The sequence below is a fragment of the Engystomops pustulosus genome, chromosome 9 (assembly GCF_040894005.1).
Source record: "Engystomops pustulosus chromosome 9, aEngPut4.maternal, whole genome shotgun sequence".
NCBI classification, from domain to species: Eukaryota; Metazoa; Chordata; class Amphibia; order Anura; family Leptodactylidae; genus Engystomops; species Engystomops pustulosus.
Genome location: NC_092419.1, coordinates 31,255,410 through 31,275,808, shown reverse-complemented (window position 1 = coordinate 31,275,808; position 20,399 = coordinate 31,255,410). Strand labels below are relative to the sequence as shown.

At 38.5% G+C, this 20,399-nt stretch overlaps 1 protein-coding gene across 5 annotated transcripts in view; it reads right to left on the bottom strand.

Moving 5' to 3' along the window:
- LOC140076866 (5-hydroxytryptamine receptor 2A-like) overlaps positions 1–20,399 on the bottom strand; it is a 354,582-nt gene that overhangs the window by 248,299 nt on the left and 85,884 nt on the right. The window contains exon 2 of one of the 5 annotated variants that reach the window (XM_072123626.1): positions 18,907–18,970. The exons of 3 other annotated variants lie outside the window; for them this stretch is intronic. The gene's annotated coding sequence lies outside the window, so the exon portion shown is untranslated. Of the gene's footprint in view, positions 1–8,780; positions 8,805–18,906; positions 18,971–20,399 lie in introns of those variants that run through there. One more of the 5 variants, XM_072123628.1, reaches the window with a different exon arrangement.

Sequence of the window (20,399 nt, the reverse complement as noted above, 5' to 3'; positions counted from 1 at the left end):
AATATAGGAAACAGAACAAGGCAAAACCAGGTCAAAGCCAAGATGGTGTCACAGCACAAAAACGAGAGTCAGGGGAATAGTCGAGTGAATAAGCAGAAGTCAGATACACAGAAAAGCAAAAAAGTAGCAGTAGCAGTAGCAAATACACAAGTGTCAGAAGACTGAGAATTAACTAGCATTATCTGGTTAACTGAGCAGAAAATAATGGGAGTAATGTACGCTCACCCCAGCAGCTGACTCAAGCACACAAAACGAACTCATACTCACACCTAGCTTTCCCCAAGGAAAAGTTCCTAAAAGGCAGCTAGCAATCAGCAGCCCTGGTGGGGTTTTCAAGCACAGAAGCCTGAAACCTTATCTCATTCAGAATACTGCAGAACAGTTCAGTGAGTTCTAAAGCATTATATATAACTTAATCTTCTGTGCAACTTTTTGAATTTTCTTTTTCTTGTCCATCTAGGCCTATGCCATCAGGTTCTACTGAGTTTACTGAATACCCTACATTTTTTTTTTGGCCACTGCAACTCAAATACAGAAATTCTGTAATTCTTGTTTCCCTTTTTTGTCACATTAAATAATTTCATTATTATTATGTTATTTTTTTTATGTATGATAGAGGGGAGCATACTCTGTTGAACAATCACTTTAAAATATGGAGCTTCTCTGGCTCATTTACATTGCAGGTAAGAGCATCCTAATAAAATAATGTAGTCGCATAATAATCATTCATGAACTGTATCGTAATCTTTGTGTCTTTATTACTGTATCCAGTGAAGGGATCACCGGGTTAAATCCAGGTGTGAAATAAATGTCTAATTAGATTCTAAGACTTTTAATTACCATCATTAGTAACCACATCAGCCACATTAGCTGACAGCAACGAAGCTTTATGTCCTGTATTTTCTGGCTACTTGATGGAACATAGATTGGTCGGAGCGGCATACTGAAGGGCATGATGCGGAACATATTGCAAAGGTCAATGTACTGCAGAGAAGACACGAGCTGGAATACAATATTTAGGTAGTGCATTGCGGCTCGCAAGACACTGAACTTGTAATAGAAGGTCAGATCATGGAAGTCAGATCACATAAACTTTACTTCTCGGTGAGTGATCATGGAAAAGAAAAAATTTATGTTACTTCATTACATAGCAGGGAGGTGGGTGTATTTAAGGTTATGGATTTGGGTTAAAAATCGAACAATTTTTTTTTTATATTTTATTTACATAGTTTTAAAAAAAATGTATTCCATAGAACGGATCAAACACTTTCTCTTTTTTCATTTAAAAAATTCTCACAATAACAGTCCAGCGGGAACTCCCTGTGGAAGCACATTAGCTATATGTGCTCTTAGTATATCTGGCACGACGTGCAAGGAAGGGGAAGCCTCAAGAATGAGCCAGCAGTTGATATATTTTCTCAAATATGCACAAAATTTGCATCATTTTTTGCTACTTTTTGCCAACCCATTTTTCTTTTTTTCACAAACAAAATACTCCAGCTTTATCATGTGACTTCAATAATAGACACATTTACGGTGTCTGCCTTTTGAAAAGTGCGTATGCAATATAAAAACTGGTTGTGATTTATTTGTCCAAAAGTCTCAAATCAATTCCAGATGTTAACATCCCGTGTGCGAAAATAAAACCTCACAACAAATCTGATGTACAAAAATACACCAAAGGATGTAAAAAAAAACCAATATAACATAAAGGAGTAAGATACATTCCTTATGCCAGCGTCTTAACTACAGCGGTAAAAGTCATAAAGGCTGCTATGGGGCCAGCAGTGTCAGGGGGCCCCGGCATCCAACCAGACACACTACAGAATGGAGGATTTGCACCATTATATACATATTATGCTGCACATTGTACAGCATAATATGTATATAACAGCACATATCATCCACAGTAGACATCATGAATCGGCCGCTCAGATAAGAAATGTCAGGGAAGAGAGGGGACAGCAGAATGACAGGACAAGGGATCACTCATCTTTAATTCCTGCCATCTACTTCCCCCATGTAGTCAACAGATACTGGGATAGATCTGTGTAAATGTATATATAAGTGCATAAATGTGTGTAAAAGGGTGAGGATACAAATATGTATATTTTTGAGGGGGGAGGGGGCCCCATTCAGAAATTGGTATGGGGCTTTTACTAGGAATTCTATAGCCTGCTGTAGAATGTATACAGTTTTCTGTAATGTATTGAATAGAAAAGACACACCCATTATATATATATCCAGATGCTGCATCTTCAACTTCTTCTGAGAATCCTGAATTATGTCTAACCATTGGCAAATCAATGTATTTTGACATCTAATCCAAGAATGCTGAACTTTGCCCAGAGTTTTAAGCCTTCACACATGAATTGCATAAACCTCATGAAATCCAATAGTTTATGAGAGCAAGAGTATGGAAAAACATGTTCTTCTGCATGCATATCCCAAATAATATACAAGGTGATGGTGAAGACTTTCCTTATGAACAGATCGGAAGTGATCAAAGAACACATTTTTTAATTTTAAGATAATTTTAAAAAAAAAGAAGAAGTTAATATTTGAAAGTCTTTTTGATTGTATTGTTTTTGGTTTTATATCACAGCCAATGTACTCTGACCACAGTACCTTTCCATTTCACAGATTATGCGATTTCACCTTTTCAAGACGTCCAAGGTTAAACTGTTTGGTTATAAGACAAGTTGCCAGTTTCATTTAAACGTTATATTTCAAGAAGTTACGGGAGCATAGCGAGGACAAGACAACGGCTATCGGGATATTTCAGGCAATTCGAGATCACATCATAGGTTCACCTTTAATTATAGTACACAGCTATAGCTTTCACTCACATAGCGTTTTAGGAGACAATAGGCACAGTTATTTAATAAAAGAAATAGTTTGTTGAGCATAATAACTGGTATATTCATTATGTGGAATTGTTTAGTTTTTCAAAGTTTGAGTCAAGTTTATAGTCATGTGATTATAAATTATAAATTTTAATATAATTTAATATATCTTGTGAAAAGAAGTTTCATAAGAATGAAAGTACCCCACTTCTTTACATGGTGTGGGTGCAAAATCGACCATTGTCCTGTTTATTTAAATTTATATGGGCTGCAAATTTAGATATAAGTAATGGGCAGGTGGAATATTATTTCCAGAAGGAGGCAGCTATGTCTATGTATTTATATATTATAAACTGGGAGAAAAGAGTTTCATATGATGCATAAAAAGACATTGAAGAAATGCACTTTCCACAACCACTGTCCCTGCCTATTTGCCTGCACTGCAGCAAACTGCAGGAGACAACTTGGCAGTTGTCCCAAAAATGGTAAGTGCACAGAACAGACAGACAGAAAACCCAGGAAAAGTCAGACAAACCATGTCAGAACCAAGATGGTGCCAGGTACAAAATCGTAATGCACAATTCTACTCTGAAGAATCAGTTTCTTGTGGTTCAACCAAAGGAACTCCCTATGAAACAAGAATGGAGATCCAGTGCGCATGGTTGACCAACACTCTATTACCTGCCTTACAGTAGATTGAGTACTAGTCAAACCAGGGCCTCATTCACTTTATATTCACCTTTGGTCCCCCAGTTTGGTAATTGCTCCCAGTAGTCAGATTCAGCTGAATGGGAGTAAGTTACTTTCCTAAAGGCAAATTATTCAGAAAGAAGAGTATTTTAGAAAAAAAAACGTTCACATTTTGCTAAGTTACTGATTCCAAGCACAGTGGGTGTCCCAAAAATCAACTGTGGTGGAGATAAGCAGATTTCAAATACCTCATTCTCCACTTTGGTCAAGAATTATAATAGTGACCTTAAGCCACAACATTTTATGATGGACATTTAGATGATTTGATATCTTTTCATTATTTCATGTCTCTTGATATCAGTCAATTATAATTTTCAGTTTCAGCTTTATACACTCTACCTCTACCTCAACTTGCTTCATTGTCCAAAAATGATCAATACAATATAAAAAAAAACTTAGAAAAACTAATAATTTCTCTTTTACTTGTAATAAATAAAACTACAATAAAATGCACAAAACGTTCCTTTTTTATGTTCGTATTCATTGTATAATAGTAGGACATTTGTTGTTACAAGGTTGTTTATAAATTCGAAAATGATAAATTATTCTACAACAATTACATTTTTCTTTTTGTATTTTTTATACCAAGTTTACCATCAAACAATGAAATTCCCGTCTGTTGACAAAACCATCTTTGTTGCTGTTAATTGAATGTATAAATGGATCACCTCAATAATAATGATGCCTCTAGACGGCTCTGCCTTTGCCATAATAGTAGAGCAATTTCCCTTGCTGTTTCCCTAAATTAATTAAATTCTTTTATACATCTGTTATCGTTTGGAGATATAATGCATTTACCCCTGATTAATATTATCTGTGTTTTTGTCACTGTGCCACCGAATCCGAGTTGTTTATTTACAAGGAAGGCAGAAATCTCTGATTTTACATAATATTAATATGCTGTAATTTTGTTATGCCGAAGACAAGATGGTACTTTAGAAGCCAAATGCTTCCGATAATGAGACAGTTGGTGGTTCACGGCTGAAGTTGTTCCCGATTAGACGTTAGAGAGAAAATTTTCAATATTGTTGGAAATTTGACAAGTTTTAGTCAACAGGGAATTGAAAAGTCACCATATATGTTGCTATTGAATAATATACTAGTGAATGTACACAAATTTTTGCACAGCCTATTATATCTGGATAATGTAAGGTCACGTTCATATCTGCTTTGGGCATCATTTTTGGTTTGTTTTGTCAAATTCAGGGGACATTTATAAAGATACACCTATCTTGATACCCCCTGTGCTAAAGGTGCCAAGAAGGCATCTAATTCATGAGAAGGGACATGTCTCATTATAAATGACGTGGCAACTTTTAATTGGTGTAGATTTCTATCCTTGTTTAGAAAAGAAAAGATTAGCTGTGGAGATTAGCAGACGCAAATTTTAGGTTCAGCGTCCTCTGTTTGGCAGCTCCACATAACTCAAACATGTTGTTTGATAGGAGGGATGCAGAGCAGCCAATCAGGCAGCTTTACACACTTAACAACTAGGCATGGCTGTGATTGGCCAGGTGGACACCTGGTGGGCAGATCTGCCCTGGTGAAGGAGCCCCAGCCTTCCAGGTGTGGAAGTGTGACTGCTTTAAGACAGTGGGGCACATTTACTAGGGGTCCGAACAGCGCATTTTCGCTGGGTTTCGCGTTTTTAATCTGTTTTGCGCTGAATTGCCCCAGGTTTTTGGTGCAAGCGCTCGGATTGTGGCATATCGGCACCGGCTTGCACGTGACACAAATCGAGGGCGTGGACGTCGGACGTTGGACAAACCGCGGAATTTAAAAAGCAAATTGTGTCACAAGATCAGCACTCACATGCACCGGGAAGAAGAAGGTGAACTCCGGCAGACCTCAGCGGGGGAAGTGACAGATGCAGGAAATTGGACGCACGATCTTAGTGAATCACGGCAGACCCGAATCCCTGTCGGACAACGTACGGCGAGGAACACGATGTGACGGGTAAGTAAATGTGCCCCAGTATCTCTAGAAAACCAGGAGGAATTGATACAGAAGTTATATTGGAAACTTGTATAATTTTACATTACAAAAAAAATGTGTAATGCTGTAATGTGCTTAAAGTGGTCAACCCCTTTAAGGATGTTTTTGTGTCCGAATTTGAGGTAATAAATGACTCAAAGTATTCTTCAAAATACTCTGTGTAAAAATACCCTAACTATAGACAACATCCTAAGGCAAAACTAACCTGCCTAGGTATGAAAAATGATGAGAACAAGGATTACCAAACAAGCAACATTAAAGGTCACCTGTCATCAGGTCTGTGTCACTTGTCCTGTCACCTCTACTTGTTGGAGCAGATCACAAGGATCCCATCCCAGCCTTTATCTAGTTATTTCATACATTAATCATTGTAAAACCATCTATTTTTTATCATGTAAATGAGGCTGGTCACATGGTCAGAGGCAGCGATGTCACCCCTGTTACCCCTCCCCTCTCCTCCCCTTGCTCATGTCTGTGTGTAATGTATAGTAAAGCATGGCTAGTGTGTGTGCTGCATCTGCTGACATGCTGCATCCTCCTAATATACAGGTGAGAGACACAGACATCAGCTACACATGTATCTGACATGTTCTGCTGTAACATGGCTGCCTGGAGCTGCTGTATCTCTCCTAAACACACACACACATGCACACACAGGCTGCAGGGGGCGTGGCCACCAGCACCAGGAAGCACATCATTATACAGCCTCACATCATTATACAGGCTGTCAGTCATGCACTGGGGGTGTGGCTGTGCCTCCCACTCATGAATAGAGTGGACAGCTTGAATATGCTAATGCTTCATTGGACATTTCACAGGTCATTTGCATACAGCTTTAGGACCTCATTGCTTAGGTTTACAGGCATGTGGAGGGACAATGAAGGGATAGAGGCAATGCTCTCTAATGGCAGTTTATGAAAATATATTTAGTTTAGGGGGGTTATTTTGCATGACGGGTTCTCTTTAAAACCGGTAAAGGCCCAAAAAAGACCAAGAACTGGGTGTTGACAGCAGAACAAGGTCCTCAGCAAAGCCCAATAGACAATGATCAGAATGTATTCTTAATACAGTAGAGGTGATAGGAAGATGACACCTTAACTTTGTATTCTTCCAAAAACTATCATGACTTCTTCCAAAAAAAAATTGCTAATAGCGCAAGTTCCTTCCAAAGTGAGCGGATACATAGCATTCTGACTGTCATCTGAGATGTATGCATAACGTTAGCCTGACAGTTTCTCACTATTCTTCTAGAATGCCAGAACGTTTTCTCCCTATTTTTATGTCCAAACTGTCTGATCATTTTTGTATTTCTAATCACCATTGGGGTCCTATGGACAATAGAAAGGTCACATCTAGCCCCCCATAAACAGTAATGGTATAAAACAAATGTTGATTGCCAGATGGAAGAGAATATAATAAAATATGAAATAATTGGTCCCGCATGCAGTGAAGTGAAATCACTGAGAGCTTGCCTAGGGCTACTGTACATAGCTTTAAGGCTTTTATTCGGCTCAATGACAATCAAAGGTAAATTATAATATTCAGCATTTAGAGATAAATACACATCTTCTATTATAATGTGCAAAATCCCAGTTTTGACACTTCAGTTCACATGAAAGGCTCTCTGACCAACATAAATATTCAGTTTTCTGAGAAAGACAAAAACATTCCTGCTTTTGTTGGCAGAGTTGAATCTTGTGATTATTATTTTTCCCCTTTTTTAACAGCGACAAAGTGACGATGTTTAAATAGCTGTAAATAGACCCAGCTTTGTACCATTTACAGCTGTCAGAGAAAATCTACAGTACCGTATCCAAGATGTAATTCCATGCATAATAATAAAGTTTAAGCTGCAAGAAGCAGCATGAAAATAGATGTGATAAAAAATAACTTGGATTTAAGAATCTATTGCTGTAGAGGTTAGTTTTTAGGTTAATATCACATAAAAATATCAACAAATAATGGATTTTTTTGGTAAGTTAAAAAAGTATTGTCACCTTTTCTCTATTTAAGTAGTTATTTATTTTTTATTTAATGGTAATTATGGATGCTTTTGACGCGCAGAACTTGCATTGCACTTTGTCCCATTGTTTCCAATGGGCTTGTCCTTATTTTTTTTCACGCACGTGCGTTTGTTTTGGCGCGCATCAAAATCACAGCATGCTCTACTTTTGGGTTTTTATGTGCGTTTTTCACGCCCCATTCAAGTCTATGGAGATGCGAGTGCAATGCGTTTAAACGGATGGGTTGCCAGGTGATATGAAACAAAGTCATGAAGTACCAATTTAAGAAGGATGTGATTTAAAAAACGAGCATGAAAAACGCACCGAAAACGCAAGAAAAACGCAAACAACACGCGCATGAAAAAGCAAAAATGCTAATGACTCCAAGGAAAAAAGGACCAAAAATGCAGCAAAAAACGTCAGTTTTTCACGCATTGCACCCTGACGTGAACTGCAATGCTAGTGTGGAAGGGGCCTTATTGTGCCATGAAAAATCTGGACATTTACTACTAAAAATGTTCAATCAGTTCTAGTTAGGAACTCAGAATCCTTAAAGGACATCTACCTTTAGTTTAGTGATGGTAGATGTGTCCTAGTAAGGCCCCATTCACAATACCGTATGGGGGCCTTAAATACGTCCCCCATAGATGGATATGGCCGCATGGACCGCTCCCTACACAGGGAAAAGATAGAGGCAACCCCCCCCCCTCCTCTCCATGGCACCAGACATATGCCTGCCCGGACGTATGTCGGTGTGAATGCGCCCTAAGAAGTTCAATGTTCCTCAGGACTTATAACTGTATATCCTGCGATTATGGAAATATAGTTAGAAAAGTTATGCTTATTACCCTGGAGCCTCAGGGTGCCTATTATTTTAATGTATGCACCAGGTTCCAACTCCTCACCCACCCGGAACACATAGATAGTTGACGGGTGGGGCTGCTAGGACTATGGGGTGTGCTTATATTAAAATACTAGGCTCCTTGAGGCGCACAGGTGAAGTAGCCTGAGCCCCCCAAGCTAACTTGTATAATTCTATATTTTTACAATCATGGGATATACTGTTATAGTAAAAGAAGTCCTCATGAACTTCTTACTAGGACACGTCTACCATCACTAAATGTCCTTTAACACGGAGAAAGGTACCACCCAGTTGTCATTTTGTTAATGAAAGGGAACATCTCACCAGTGCCAAGTGCCCAAATGATATGGACCGTTTGATAGTCCGCATAGTGCCTCCCATTTCCCATCACTCATCCACATCTTGATCTCATGAGTTCAGGTTCCTTATTAGAGTTGAACAAATAATCAAAGATTTGATTTGTGGAAGCTATGCCGAATTTTCAGTTCGGGTCCGAATGTATTAGTTCTGAACCAATGTTGATCAATTTGTCGTGGAAAAAAGAGTTGGATTCAATTTGGTTCCTAAAAAAACTGGATATGCACCAAATCTATGAATCGTCGATACATGGTGGCAGATTTATCAATTGTCTGAAAGTCAGAATATTTCCAGTTGCCCATGGCAACCAATCACGGCTCAGCTTTCATTTCACCAGTGCTCATGAATATTTTAAAGGGGAGCTGTGATTGGTTGCCATGGGCAACTGGAAATATTCTGACTTTCAGATACCTGATAAATCTGCCCCACGGTGTGATCTGGAGTGAACTTGTGGGTTCAGGCTTTTTGGGATGAAAGGGACGTAGGGAGAAACAAGGAGCTACAAGAGGAAAGATAAAAGGGGCAGAGGAGTCTTGTATCTAATTTATAGTAGAATTTAATGGCTGAACAGGGTTTATAGCCTTATAATCCCTTGACAGATCTGGATTGAATTTGCACCAGAATGATGGCGATGGCATCTGTCATGTCAGATAAGGTATGCTATTTAAGTACTTGGTGATGGTGAAAGGTCATCCTTAACATAGCGAAGAAACAGTGTATGCAAAAAGAAAAATCCACCTAGAGCAAATCTGGATCAGAGATACAAAATCAGTAGTGAAATTGAAGAGATCTAGCAAAAACATAATCCATTAACTTTATTCAAGAAGCAGAGCAAAATTTAATCCAAAAATATATATAGTATATATAAAGTTATAAGATTGTATTTCCTGATTCTTGATATCCATGAAAGTCTTGGTGCTGTGTTGGCCTCTCCTTTGCACCGTATATTCAATCTCTTGCTCACTCTTGCGGGATGCATCTCAGAAACATCTCCAGAATACGCCCATTTCTGACAATTGAAACTTCTAAAATGCTAATTGTTGCGCTGATTCGTTCTCGACTAGACTACTGTAACGCCCTACTAATCGGTCTTCCACTCACTGAACTCTCTTCTCTATAATTTATTCTTAATGCAGCAGCCAGGCTCATCTTTCAGACCAAACACTACACAGATGCCTCCATGTTGTGCCAATCACTGCACTGGCCGCCTTTCTCCTCTCGGATTCAGTCTAAAATAATAACCCTCATCCGTAAAGCTCTGAATAATGCTGCACCTCCCTATCTCTCTTCTCTCATCTCAGTGATATTAGATTAATCTCTACCTATATTTGCACCTCTCATGCATGTCTACAGTACTTCTCCAGAGTTGCACCAATTCTCTGGAATGTCCTTCCCCGGACACTTAGACTCACCCTGCAAAGTTTCATACAGGCTCTTAAAACCCATCTTTTTAGGCAGGCCTTTCACACCTGCTAACTGCATGCTAACTCTCTCTTTACTAATCTATGTCCTCCTCCCTCCTCCTCTGTTATCTGGCAAACACCACAGTCACTTTCACCTTGGACTTTGTATATAAGATGGTGGCTGATAGCTCGTTCAAGCAGCATTTTTATTTATTAAATTATTTTATACTGTTCCCTTATAAAGAATGTCTGGACCATTATACAAGCTCTTACACCTCTTGTGTCTCCCCCTCATCCTCATATAACAGTGGGGGCGAACCTTTGGCACGGGTGCCAGAGGTGGCACTCAGAGCCATTTCTGTGGGCACTCAGGCCTTCACCCCAGGACAGAGTTCACCAAATAGGATCAAATCCACCAAATCTTCTTGCAGTCCCAGGCAACTTAAGAAATGCTGTTCTCAGCGCTATTTTACAGCGACACCTTGCTGATGGGAACTACAGGAAAAGTGAGAACTGTTGAAAGAACTGCAATATCTTTGGAGGTTCTCCTGCTGGACCAACCATTCTTCCTCTACAGAGAGGAAAGGCTAATACAATTGAAATATGTTGAAGAACAGGTAGCAATAAGTTTCTAATTAAAATGCCATGTTGACATTTCACAGTAAATCATGGAATTTGTCTGTAGTTTGGGCACTCGGTCTCAAAAAGGTTTGCCATCACTGTCATATAATGTAAGCTCTTGGGTGCAGGGCCCTCACTCTAATTCTTCCATATGACTGTTTGTACTTTGTAATGTATTATATGTGTATGTTTTCCCTATGATTTGTAAAGCGCTGCAGAATTTGATGGTGCTATATAAATGAAGATTATTATTGTTAAAGTTCCATAAACCTGGTTATGGTCTTACCTGATGCTGCTGCTCAATTGAATTGGACTTAACTCCAGTACCAATTAGAACTTTCACTGTACAGGTCTGCTCAAATGGGTTGTAACACATACTGGAGGACTGCACTTCCTTAACCCATTAATTGGGACAAGAATAGGCCTCCAACATTCAGTTATTGATAGACAACCTAAAAATCACTTGGAGAGTTTTGGTAGATAGTAAATTGGAAGCAAATACAAAATAAGGAGATTGTCCCTGTACATCATGTTTTGGGATCACTTACCTTCACAGAACAAGGCATACTGGAAGGGCACATCCCAGGCCAACCTTGATACTGAGCATTTGCTCTGTACTACAAATAATAGCCACAATACATATCTTAAGTTTTCTGAGCTACTGGAAAGTAGAAACATTTAGCAGAACAGGGTTATATTGAGTATGTATTTTGGTAAAGTCATTACCCATAATGTGGAAAATTCAACTCTAAAACAAGTAAGGCATCCCTGTTCTGCTATGTGTTATTGCTCATGGTCAATCAAGAGATGAGAGAGAGTGTGGCTGAGGCTAAGGGTTTGATGTTTTCTATTGAGTATTGTCCTGCTCTGGGCTTCGAAAGTCCCAATCTCAAACGATGATAAGGGTTACATCTAAACAAAGCTCCCTAGTGCTACAGAGCAGCAGCGCTAGGCCTTGGGCCATATTCTGCTTTCATAAGGTTAACTACTTTAATTCTGTGGAAGAATTATAAGCTTGAAAAAAAAAATAAAAAACATCCCATCAGATGTAAAAACCCAGATCCACTTCGCAACCATAATTGAGTTCTATTTCTAGATCGACACTTGTTGATTAGCTAATTGATAATTTACTCTTAAAATAAGACCGTCACCAAACCACAGTTTCTTAAAGTTAGTCTAATAACCCCCTTCCTTAAATAAACAATACAAGTAAAATTTGGCACATTTTACTAACTTCATTCTTATGTGTATAGACTTGCTGTCATTTAAATGGTCGATACTTGGAAGATTGATAACCAGTCCTGGCAAGAATCGGGAGGCTTACCCAACTTTGCTCTCATGTCAATTTAGATCTGGTCTCCTTCACTTTACCTTGTTTGTCTCCTGCCCATCTACAGTAGTCTTATTGTTATAGTTTGCAACTAGTACAATCTAGCGTACCACAAAAAACATTTAACTTTCTCTTAAATTTTTATTTTCTTTTTGCTGTGGATATCCTATACACAAGTGTTAGCTTGGAATTGAGCTTGTGCTGTGATCTTCCCAATAATTACCAAATAAAGAGCCTGATAGTGGATTCATAATGACCTCTTTAATCTGAAAACAAGTTCCTAATAGCGGTGTTAATTAATACAAGCGCAGGATATGGAAAAAATGCTTAAGGATGAGTTTTCTCTTCGAGCCGAGCAGATGGTAACCTTTAATAATTGATTATGGGATAGATCGCTGACTGATAATTATTCAGTAGTTCTGGAAAACCAGAATTTCCATTTGTGTGATAGATAGATTTCCTGTCCGGACACGAAAAGTAAAATTATAGTTATCTGTTCAAGTGCTAAGTCATCAATATCAACTAAGATTACATTATAAAGTATTAGCTATTGACCATTCCTAAGAAATTCAAGTCCATGGTTGTCCCATTAGTTAAAGTAGAACAATTTATTTCATGTGGAAATGACTGAATAAATGTATTTAGCTTTAAGTCTGAAAATTTGCATAGGTTGGCCTTAAAGGGGTTCTCCAGGGGTTTGTATCAAGTCAGTGCCAAGGAAAACACAGCAAAATCTTTTTTCAAAGGACGCAAATCAGCCAGTCAACTGGGGAATAATTTGAGGGGGTGTAAATAGTGCAGTTGCTACCGGGCTTAAGTGGCCTAGGGGCCATATGATGTACCTTTCCTATATGAGAAGACTAGTACTATAAATAATACATTATATTTGGGAGGGCTGGCCCACATTTTACATGGGATCCAGCAGTTTAAAGTTAGGCCACTGCCCATCAACCAGCTTTTCTAGGTGAACATAGAGCCTGAACTTCTGACCGAAGTCCAGGTTTGGATTTACTCATCAGTTATTATGATATAGACAAAGAAAGACAGACATTTAACTATTTTGAATACTTGGTTGATCCGTCAAAATCATTGAAACTGAAGCATAGGTACAGTACAGGTCTATAGGGGGTCTATGAGAGTCATGCAGCACAGGTCTATAGCAGTCTACGAGTGTCATGTAGTACTAGACTATAGTGGTCTATGCATGTCATGAAGTACTGGTCAATGTATAAGAAATAGAGGTTTATTTATTTGCTTACTGTTGCAATTTTATACATTTGCTTTGGGAATAGTAATGGTTGGAGAATCCACATGCCCATCCAGTCTGTTGAAGATGTTATAGAGCTCTCTGATGTACTTGGTGTATTCCGGTGTGGATGTAACAGGCATTGCTTCCATATGGTGCCTTGTTTAATTAACATATGCTTACATTTATCAATGCAATTTTAAAGGGCTTATTCAGGGGTAAGTGATTTGCTTTTAATGATAACATATTTAAAGTAAGTTTTTGCATAGGGCTAAAATGTGATCATGATAGTTGAAACAAGCCTGCACTTTAATGATTCATCCCTGATAGCCTCATGTCATGCTTATCGCAGAACTACAAGAAAGAGCAGGGAAAGACGACAGTCACCAATCCAACCGTAAATAATAAGTCTAGGGCCGGGCAGAACAGATTGTTCTCCTGTCTGACACTACAGAGAGCTCTCTGTATTGCCCACCCCCCCCCTCCCTTGCATTCCAAGACAAGATCATACAGAGACTTCCTGAGGCAAACAGTGTGAGGAGAGTAAATCTACAAGCTACAGGCAGATAAGGTCTTTATCCAGGGGAGGGAGGCACAGTAGAGCTGACAGTATATGTTATCACTGAGATAGTAGAGCTGAAAATGTCATTGTATGTTTTATGCATCTCATGGATCTCATCATCTCTCACCTCTGATCTGTCTCATCTCTCTTTTTCTATGTGTCAGATACTTGTGAATGTTCAGAAGCTAAATGAAAGTGTAGATAAACCTGGACCCCGATAGTCTAACCACATTGTCAGCACACAGCATCTCACAGCACAGGGGAATTATAAAGTGTCTGGTTAGAGAGTCTCCGTCCACTTCCTGGAATTTTATACTGACCATCCTAGGAAGTGATAGGAGCGAAAACAGCAATAAGGTGTTGAAAAGTATATTAAAAAAAATAAATATAAAAAATATATAAAGTACAATGTGAATTCACATTTCACAACATGTGCATGAGTTTTATAATCAAATGTGTACTACTGCTTCATATATACTGTACATCTATCATGTTACATATATGGTACGTTATACAACTTCTAAAACATGTGCAATTTTTAACACAAGCTTCTTAAGGTTCTGGAGCCTCTTGGATCTTTAAAGTTAATGAACCTTTATTTGACAACCTAAGCTCTTTTATTTTAATGAGTAAGAAGAATGTGCTTCCTATTCATTAACATGAGTCTCTATGGGAAGTTTAAAGTACTGTAAATGCCGTACTGGAAGATGATCACAAACACATTCTCAGATCTCATAGACTAATGTAATGCTAATAGAAACACGCAAGCTATACATTACTCACTATCATGGCTATGAATCTAATGATATACTTGAAATAAAAAAAATAGTTCTACAGAATATATATTAGAAATTTAGACAGCCAATTAGATGACAGAATAGATGACTTTATTATATAGTCAATTAGGCAGCTTAGTAGCTGTTGTTGCCCCCCCCCCCCCCTCAATATTTGTCCCACTTTATGTTTCTGGAACTGGGAAATTAGATTGTGGGATTATTCTGGAATATGTTTGTGCTATAAAAGCAATAGTAATATACATGGGCACTAGAGATTAAAGACCTGATGGTCGGGTTCGCCTTTTGTGTTTGGCCATCTGAATTGGACATATTACCTACTTGGTTGTCGAACAGCCAATCTGGCAAGTTGATATCCCTAGCAACTTGCCAGATTCGCTCTTCACCTATTGTCAGGCACTGACGTGTGCCTCTTAGTAATGAGAAAATCTGATGGTCAAGTTTGAGTGTCCCCCTGGCTATGATTAGCCAGGGGGACATTCAAACTTGACCATCGGGTTCTCTCATTACTAGAAGGCACACATCAGTGCCTAACAATAGGAGAAGAGTGGATTACACACTTTATGAAGTGTTTTCCTAATAGAGGTGTGTTCTAAATGGACGGACTCTTCAGATGACCAGTCATTATGATGGGATAACCTCTATGAGGATACTTTGTAATATAATTATCCATGGAAGTTCCACTCCATACCAAGGTCAAGGTTATCTAACCCAGTGCAAAAAAATGTATAATTAAAAATGAGTACCTGAATTTTTATATGAAATTCATAGAACACATATACTGTACTTTAATGCTCATCAACTTCAATATACGATCCAATCCATCAATTTTTGGATAAAACATTAGTTTGTGTTGAATGTGGATTTGCTAAGGGTCATTTATTTTGACTGGACACATTGGGGCAGATTTACTTACCCGGTCCATTCGCGATCCAGCGGCGCGTTCTCTGCACAGGATTCGGGTCCGGCCGGGATTTATGAAGGCAGTTCCTCTCAAATCATCTCAACGCGCCGGAATACACCACCTCGGACCAGGTGAAGGTAAGCGCTTCCCAAGCGACACTTTTTCGGTTTTTAAATGCGGGGGGTTTTCCGAATACGTCGGGTTTTCGTTCGGCCACGCCCCCCGATTTCCGTCGCGCGCAAGCCGGCGCCGATGCGCCACAATTCGATCGCGTGCGCCAAAATCCCGGGGAAAATCGGCGCAAATCTGAAATATTCGGGTAACACGCCGGGAAAACGCGAATCGGGCCCTTAGTAAATGACCCCCATTGGGTACTAGCCGTGACGTTTTCCCTGATCAGCCCATGTGTGGCTATTGTACTAATAAGGGTATATCAGAAATGCAATTGAACTGAGTGCAGGCTATAGTAATTGCACTGGAATGGAACCTACCCACCCTTCCAGTTTCACTCCTTGGTGGGAGGTTGGCGAAGGAGGAACAACATTTTTGGATTTAGATTTTTAGTAAGTTTCTAACAGGAACATCCCAGGCCATAACAGAACTTCCTCCGTGTGCTTGACAACTCAACTGGCACCATAGGATTCAGACCTCAAGCTCCAAAAGAATATTCTCATCTGGTTCCTCTGTTGATAAGGTGACAATAAGGTCTAGATAGTCTTTCGTGCTACAACACGTACCACTTTCTAACATGACCATGTCCTGTTTGGAAAACACATATGCAGATAAATTTGGCCTCCTGTTTTATGGTCATTCATGATTGTCCAGGTAATGTTCAATTTCCTATGTTCTTGCTTTGAGCGGATCTTTTAAGGGTATACAAAGCTCATATCTAACAGTATTCTGAGTTTCACTTTTCATTTTTATACAAATATCACAAAGATCCTTGAACTGGTTCTTGAAGTGAAATACAAATTATTAACTTGGATAAAAACAGTAATTCTGTGATGATGAATAGTCAGGGATAAAGCAGCAGAACCCTAGATCACAGTAAATCATGTGATAATAACAGTGGTTGGAGGAAGACGGTATGCATCTTGGCAAATAATGGACACAGAGATGTGAGAACCAGATTTATGGGTTCAGCTAAACCTCAAATATGTATTGTTGAGTCAAACCTGATGTTAAAAACAATCTAGATTGTATTATAGCATAGTAATGTGTGCAAGGATGTTATATAAAGCATGGGATAGCATAGCACAGTCCTTGGGTTACGTACAGGATAGGTTCTATAGGTTCGTTCTTAAGTTGAATTTGTATGTAAGTCGGAACTGTGTACTTTATCATTGTAACCCCAGCCAAATTTATTTTGGTCTCTGTAACAAATGGATTTTTAAAAATGTTGGATTGTCATACGAACCCGGATTAGCAATAAATCTTAATTGCAGACACCTTTGATAACTGTTACAGCTGTTTATTGTAGCCCAAGGCTAAAGTACAGTAAATTACCAACATCCAGAGGTCCGTTTGTAACTAGGGGTCATCTGTAAGTCAGGTGTTCTTAAGTAGAGGACCGTCTGTATAATAAAGCATAGTATGGCAGTACAAAGTATGCAATCTAATCTGAAGAGTTATAGGATTACTAAAATAAACTCTAACATGAAAATCTTTTACGTAGTTAAACATGTAATTAAAATAAACACTTTTGTATAAACATTTCAACAACATGCAAAAATGCATTTAAGTTTAGAGATACCACAATACAAGGTCACATGAGACTGTGGTAGAATGTAAAGACTTTTATTCTGCACCATTGTTACCTTAAATAGGTTGAATTACATAATTCTCTACATTATCCGTCTACTGTGACCTCAATGTGTTAACCATTCCTCTACTATAACATCTCTGTGATTGTTATCAAGGGTGCAACTACAGCGGCAGCAGCCATAGCAGCTGCTATGGGGCCCGCAGTGTCGGCATCCGACCTGACACCCTAAGAATGGAGTATGTGCATCATTATATACATTACACTACACATTGTACAGAATAATATGTATATAATATGTGCACATCTTACACAGTAGACAACGTGAATCGTAGCTCAGATAAGAAAAGTCGGGGAGAGTTAGGGGAAAGCAGAACAACAGGACTAGGGATCTCTCATTTCTAATGTTCTGTATTATTTCTGTACTGTGACATCGCTGTGTGCATTATTCCTGTACTGTGGCATCACTGTGTGTATTAGCTCTGTACTGTCACATGGGGCAGCATGGTGGCTGAGTGAGTAGCACTTCTGCCTTGCAGCACTGGAGTCCTGGGTTCTAGTCCCACCCAGGTCAACATCTGCAGAGAGCTTGTATGTTCTCTCTGTGTTTGTGTGGGTTTCCTCCGGGTACTCCGGTTTCCTCCCACACTCTAAAAACATACTGGTAGGTTTAGATTGTTAGCCCCATGGGGACAGGGACCAATTTGTCATGCTTTGTGCAACGCTGCGTAATCTGTAGGCACTATATAAATAAAGAATAATTATTATATAAATAAAGAATTATTATTATTATTATTATTACATCCCTGCAGATAATTTAATAAAAATCTGGAAAAAAAAATCTGTTTGTACACACTGTATAGTAAGCTATAATTATGTGGAGATGTGCAGGAGCAGGAGAGATTAGAATTAGAAATCGGAAGTGAAATGGTTATGCAAAGTGTATAGTCCTTGCTGTGTAAGTACATTATCAGGAAAGCAGGGGATGGAGCTTCATTGAAGTGAAAGAGTATGTGGCATAGTCTGAGCTTGAAAGAGAAGAATACATAAAAGTTTCACTAGATCACAGACGGCAATGGAGGAGTGATGGGAAACAATGGAAGTAAAGAAAGTTTAATATTACATGTTCTCCCCCTCCCTCTCCTGCAGCTTCTGCCAAAACTCAAAGTGGTTCAACATGACAAGGGAAATTGACTTGTTAAAAAATCTTATTACTGGTTTTTATCTTTGGGAAGGGAAGCATAGCAAGTAGACCTCCTTAGCTTCTATACCTAATAGTTGAAAAATGGGAAATGTCTAGTGGCAACTATGTATTTCTATCTCTTTTAAAGAAACAACAAAAAGGTATAACTTTTTTTCTAATTCCTATTTTGATAAGTTTCTCTATTTGTCATGAAATTTCCCATAAAGTCCATCCAACTCCAACTCACTGGCTTTGTAGGTTAGCAAATAAAAAAAACTTCACAATTACCTTGGTTAACCTTCTGTCCTTGTTTTATGACCAAAGAGATTAAGGGACACTCTCAATCTGATTGCTAGAAAGGGACAAAAAAAAAAGATTAAAGTGATAAAGCTCAGATAATAATGGTGTATTGTAAATTCCATTTTTCAAGGGTATGTTGAAGATTCCAATCATTTATGAATTATGAGTCAGGCAGAGGTAAAAAGCATGACCAACCGAACAAGCCAGACCTTGGGCTGAACTCGTATGAAAAGTTAATAAACTGCTCCATCTAAAATATAGGATGTCGTTTTTTATTAAAAAGAAAGGATTACGGCACATACACATTTATAGCTTAGCAAAATGAGGGAGATGTGACAATAGGGGGGCATTTTGGGTACATCCTACTTTACGTTAGGTCAAGAGATCTCCAACTTGTGACTACAAGATTCTCAGCCTGCATCCTAGAGGTTTACAACTGGTTTAGGGCCACACGCTTGAGACAACTTGACTAAACTAGTAATTAAAGGGAATCCATAATAAAAAAAAAAAACAACCTTATCTTAAAGAAGTTTTCCAGGAATTCTGAAAAATCCTTTGGGGGGGCTAGAAGTGGCAAAGAACTTAGATGTTCCAGCTACGGGTTCCCGTTTTGTGTCAGTACTTCACCATTTCAGATCTGGTTGGAAATGCTTGGAGTCATTGAACCCACTTTAGTCAATAGATGGACTTTTAGGACCACAGGACACCACTTGTGCCATAAGAGGGATATGTTGAAAATTGGTAGAACTGACATGGCACAGGAACCAAGCATACACGTTCCCCAGCCCCCACAGAGTTTCCAAAATGCCTGGAAAATCTTTTTGGATTATGGGATAATAAACTGATTACACTCCAAGAGAACGTATGACTCTTCCAGTGGAAGCCATGGTCAACCAGTGATCATCCCTGCAAGAAGCATTACCTGATGACCTATTGGATCAATTGCCAATTTTGAGATGTATATTGTAGTTGACATTCCTACAGAGAACATTTAACTTAGGCTCAAAGAGGAGGGAACTGAGCAAGAGTCCTCTTCACGATGTTCATATTACTTAGTAGGGTAGACAAACATGGTTTTCTTAATCATACAACCTACAGTAGAGTGCCCATTTGAGTGTCTGCTATATTATCAGATGTTCTCCATTTACATAGAGGTTTTTATTAGTGATGAGTGACCCTTTAAGGTTCGATTTCAAATATATATATATATATATATATATATATTATATATATATATATACATATGGTTCTCTTTCCCTTATTCAAAGCTTCTCTACAAAGCATATATACAATAAGTTGGATTGTTTTTTAATGAATTTTGGTGCCCTCATTTCTAGTTTTCAGAATTATCTAATAAGGCACAAAAGTGTATGAAATAAAAAAACAAGTCTGTACTATATAGGGTAAGTTTTTTTTTGCTTTTTGCAAATTGCATCAAATTTTTGTGCAATTACGGTAGTTAAATTATTTCCCTCAAACTG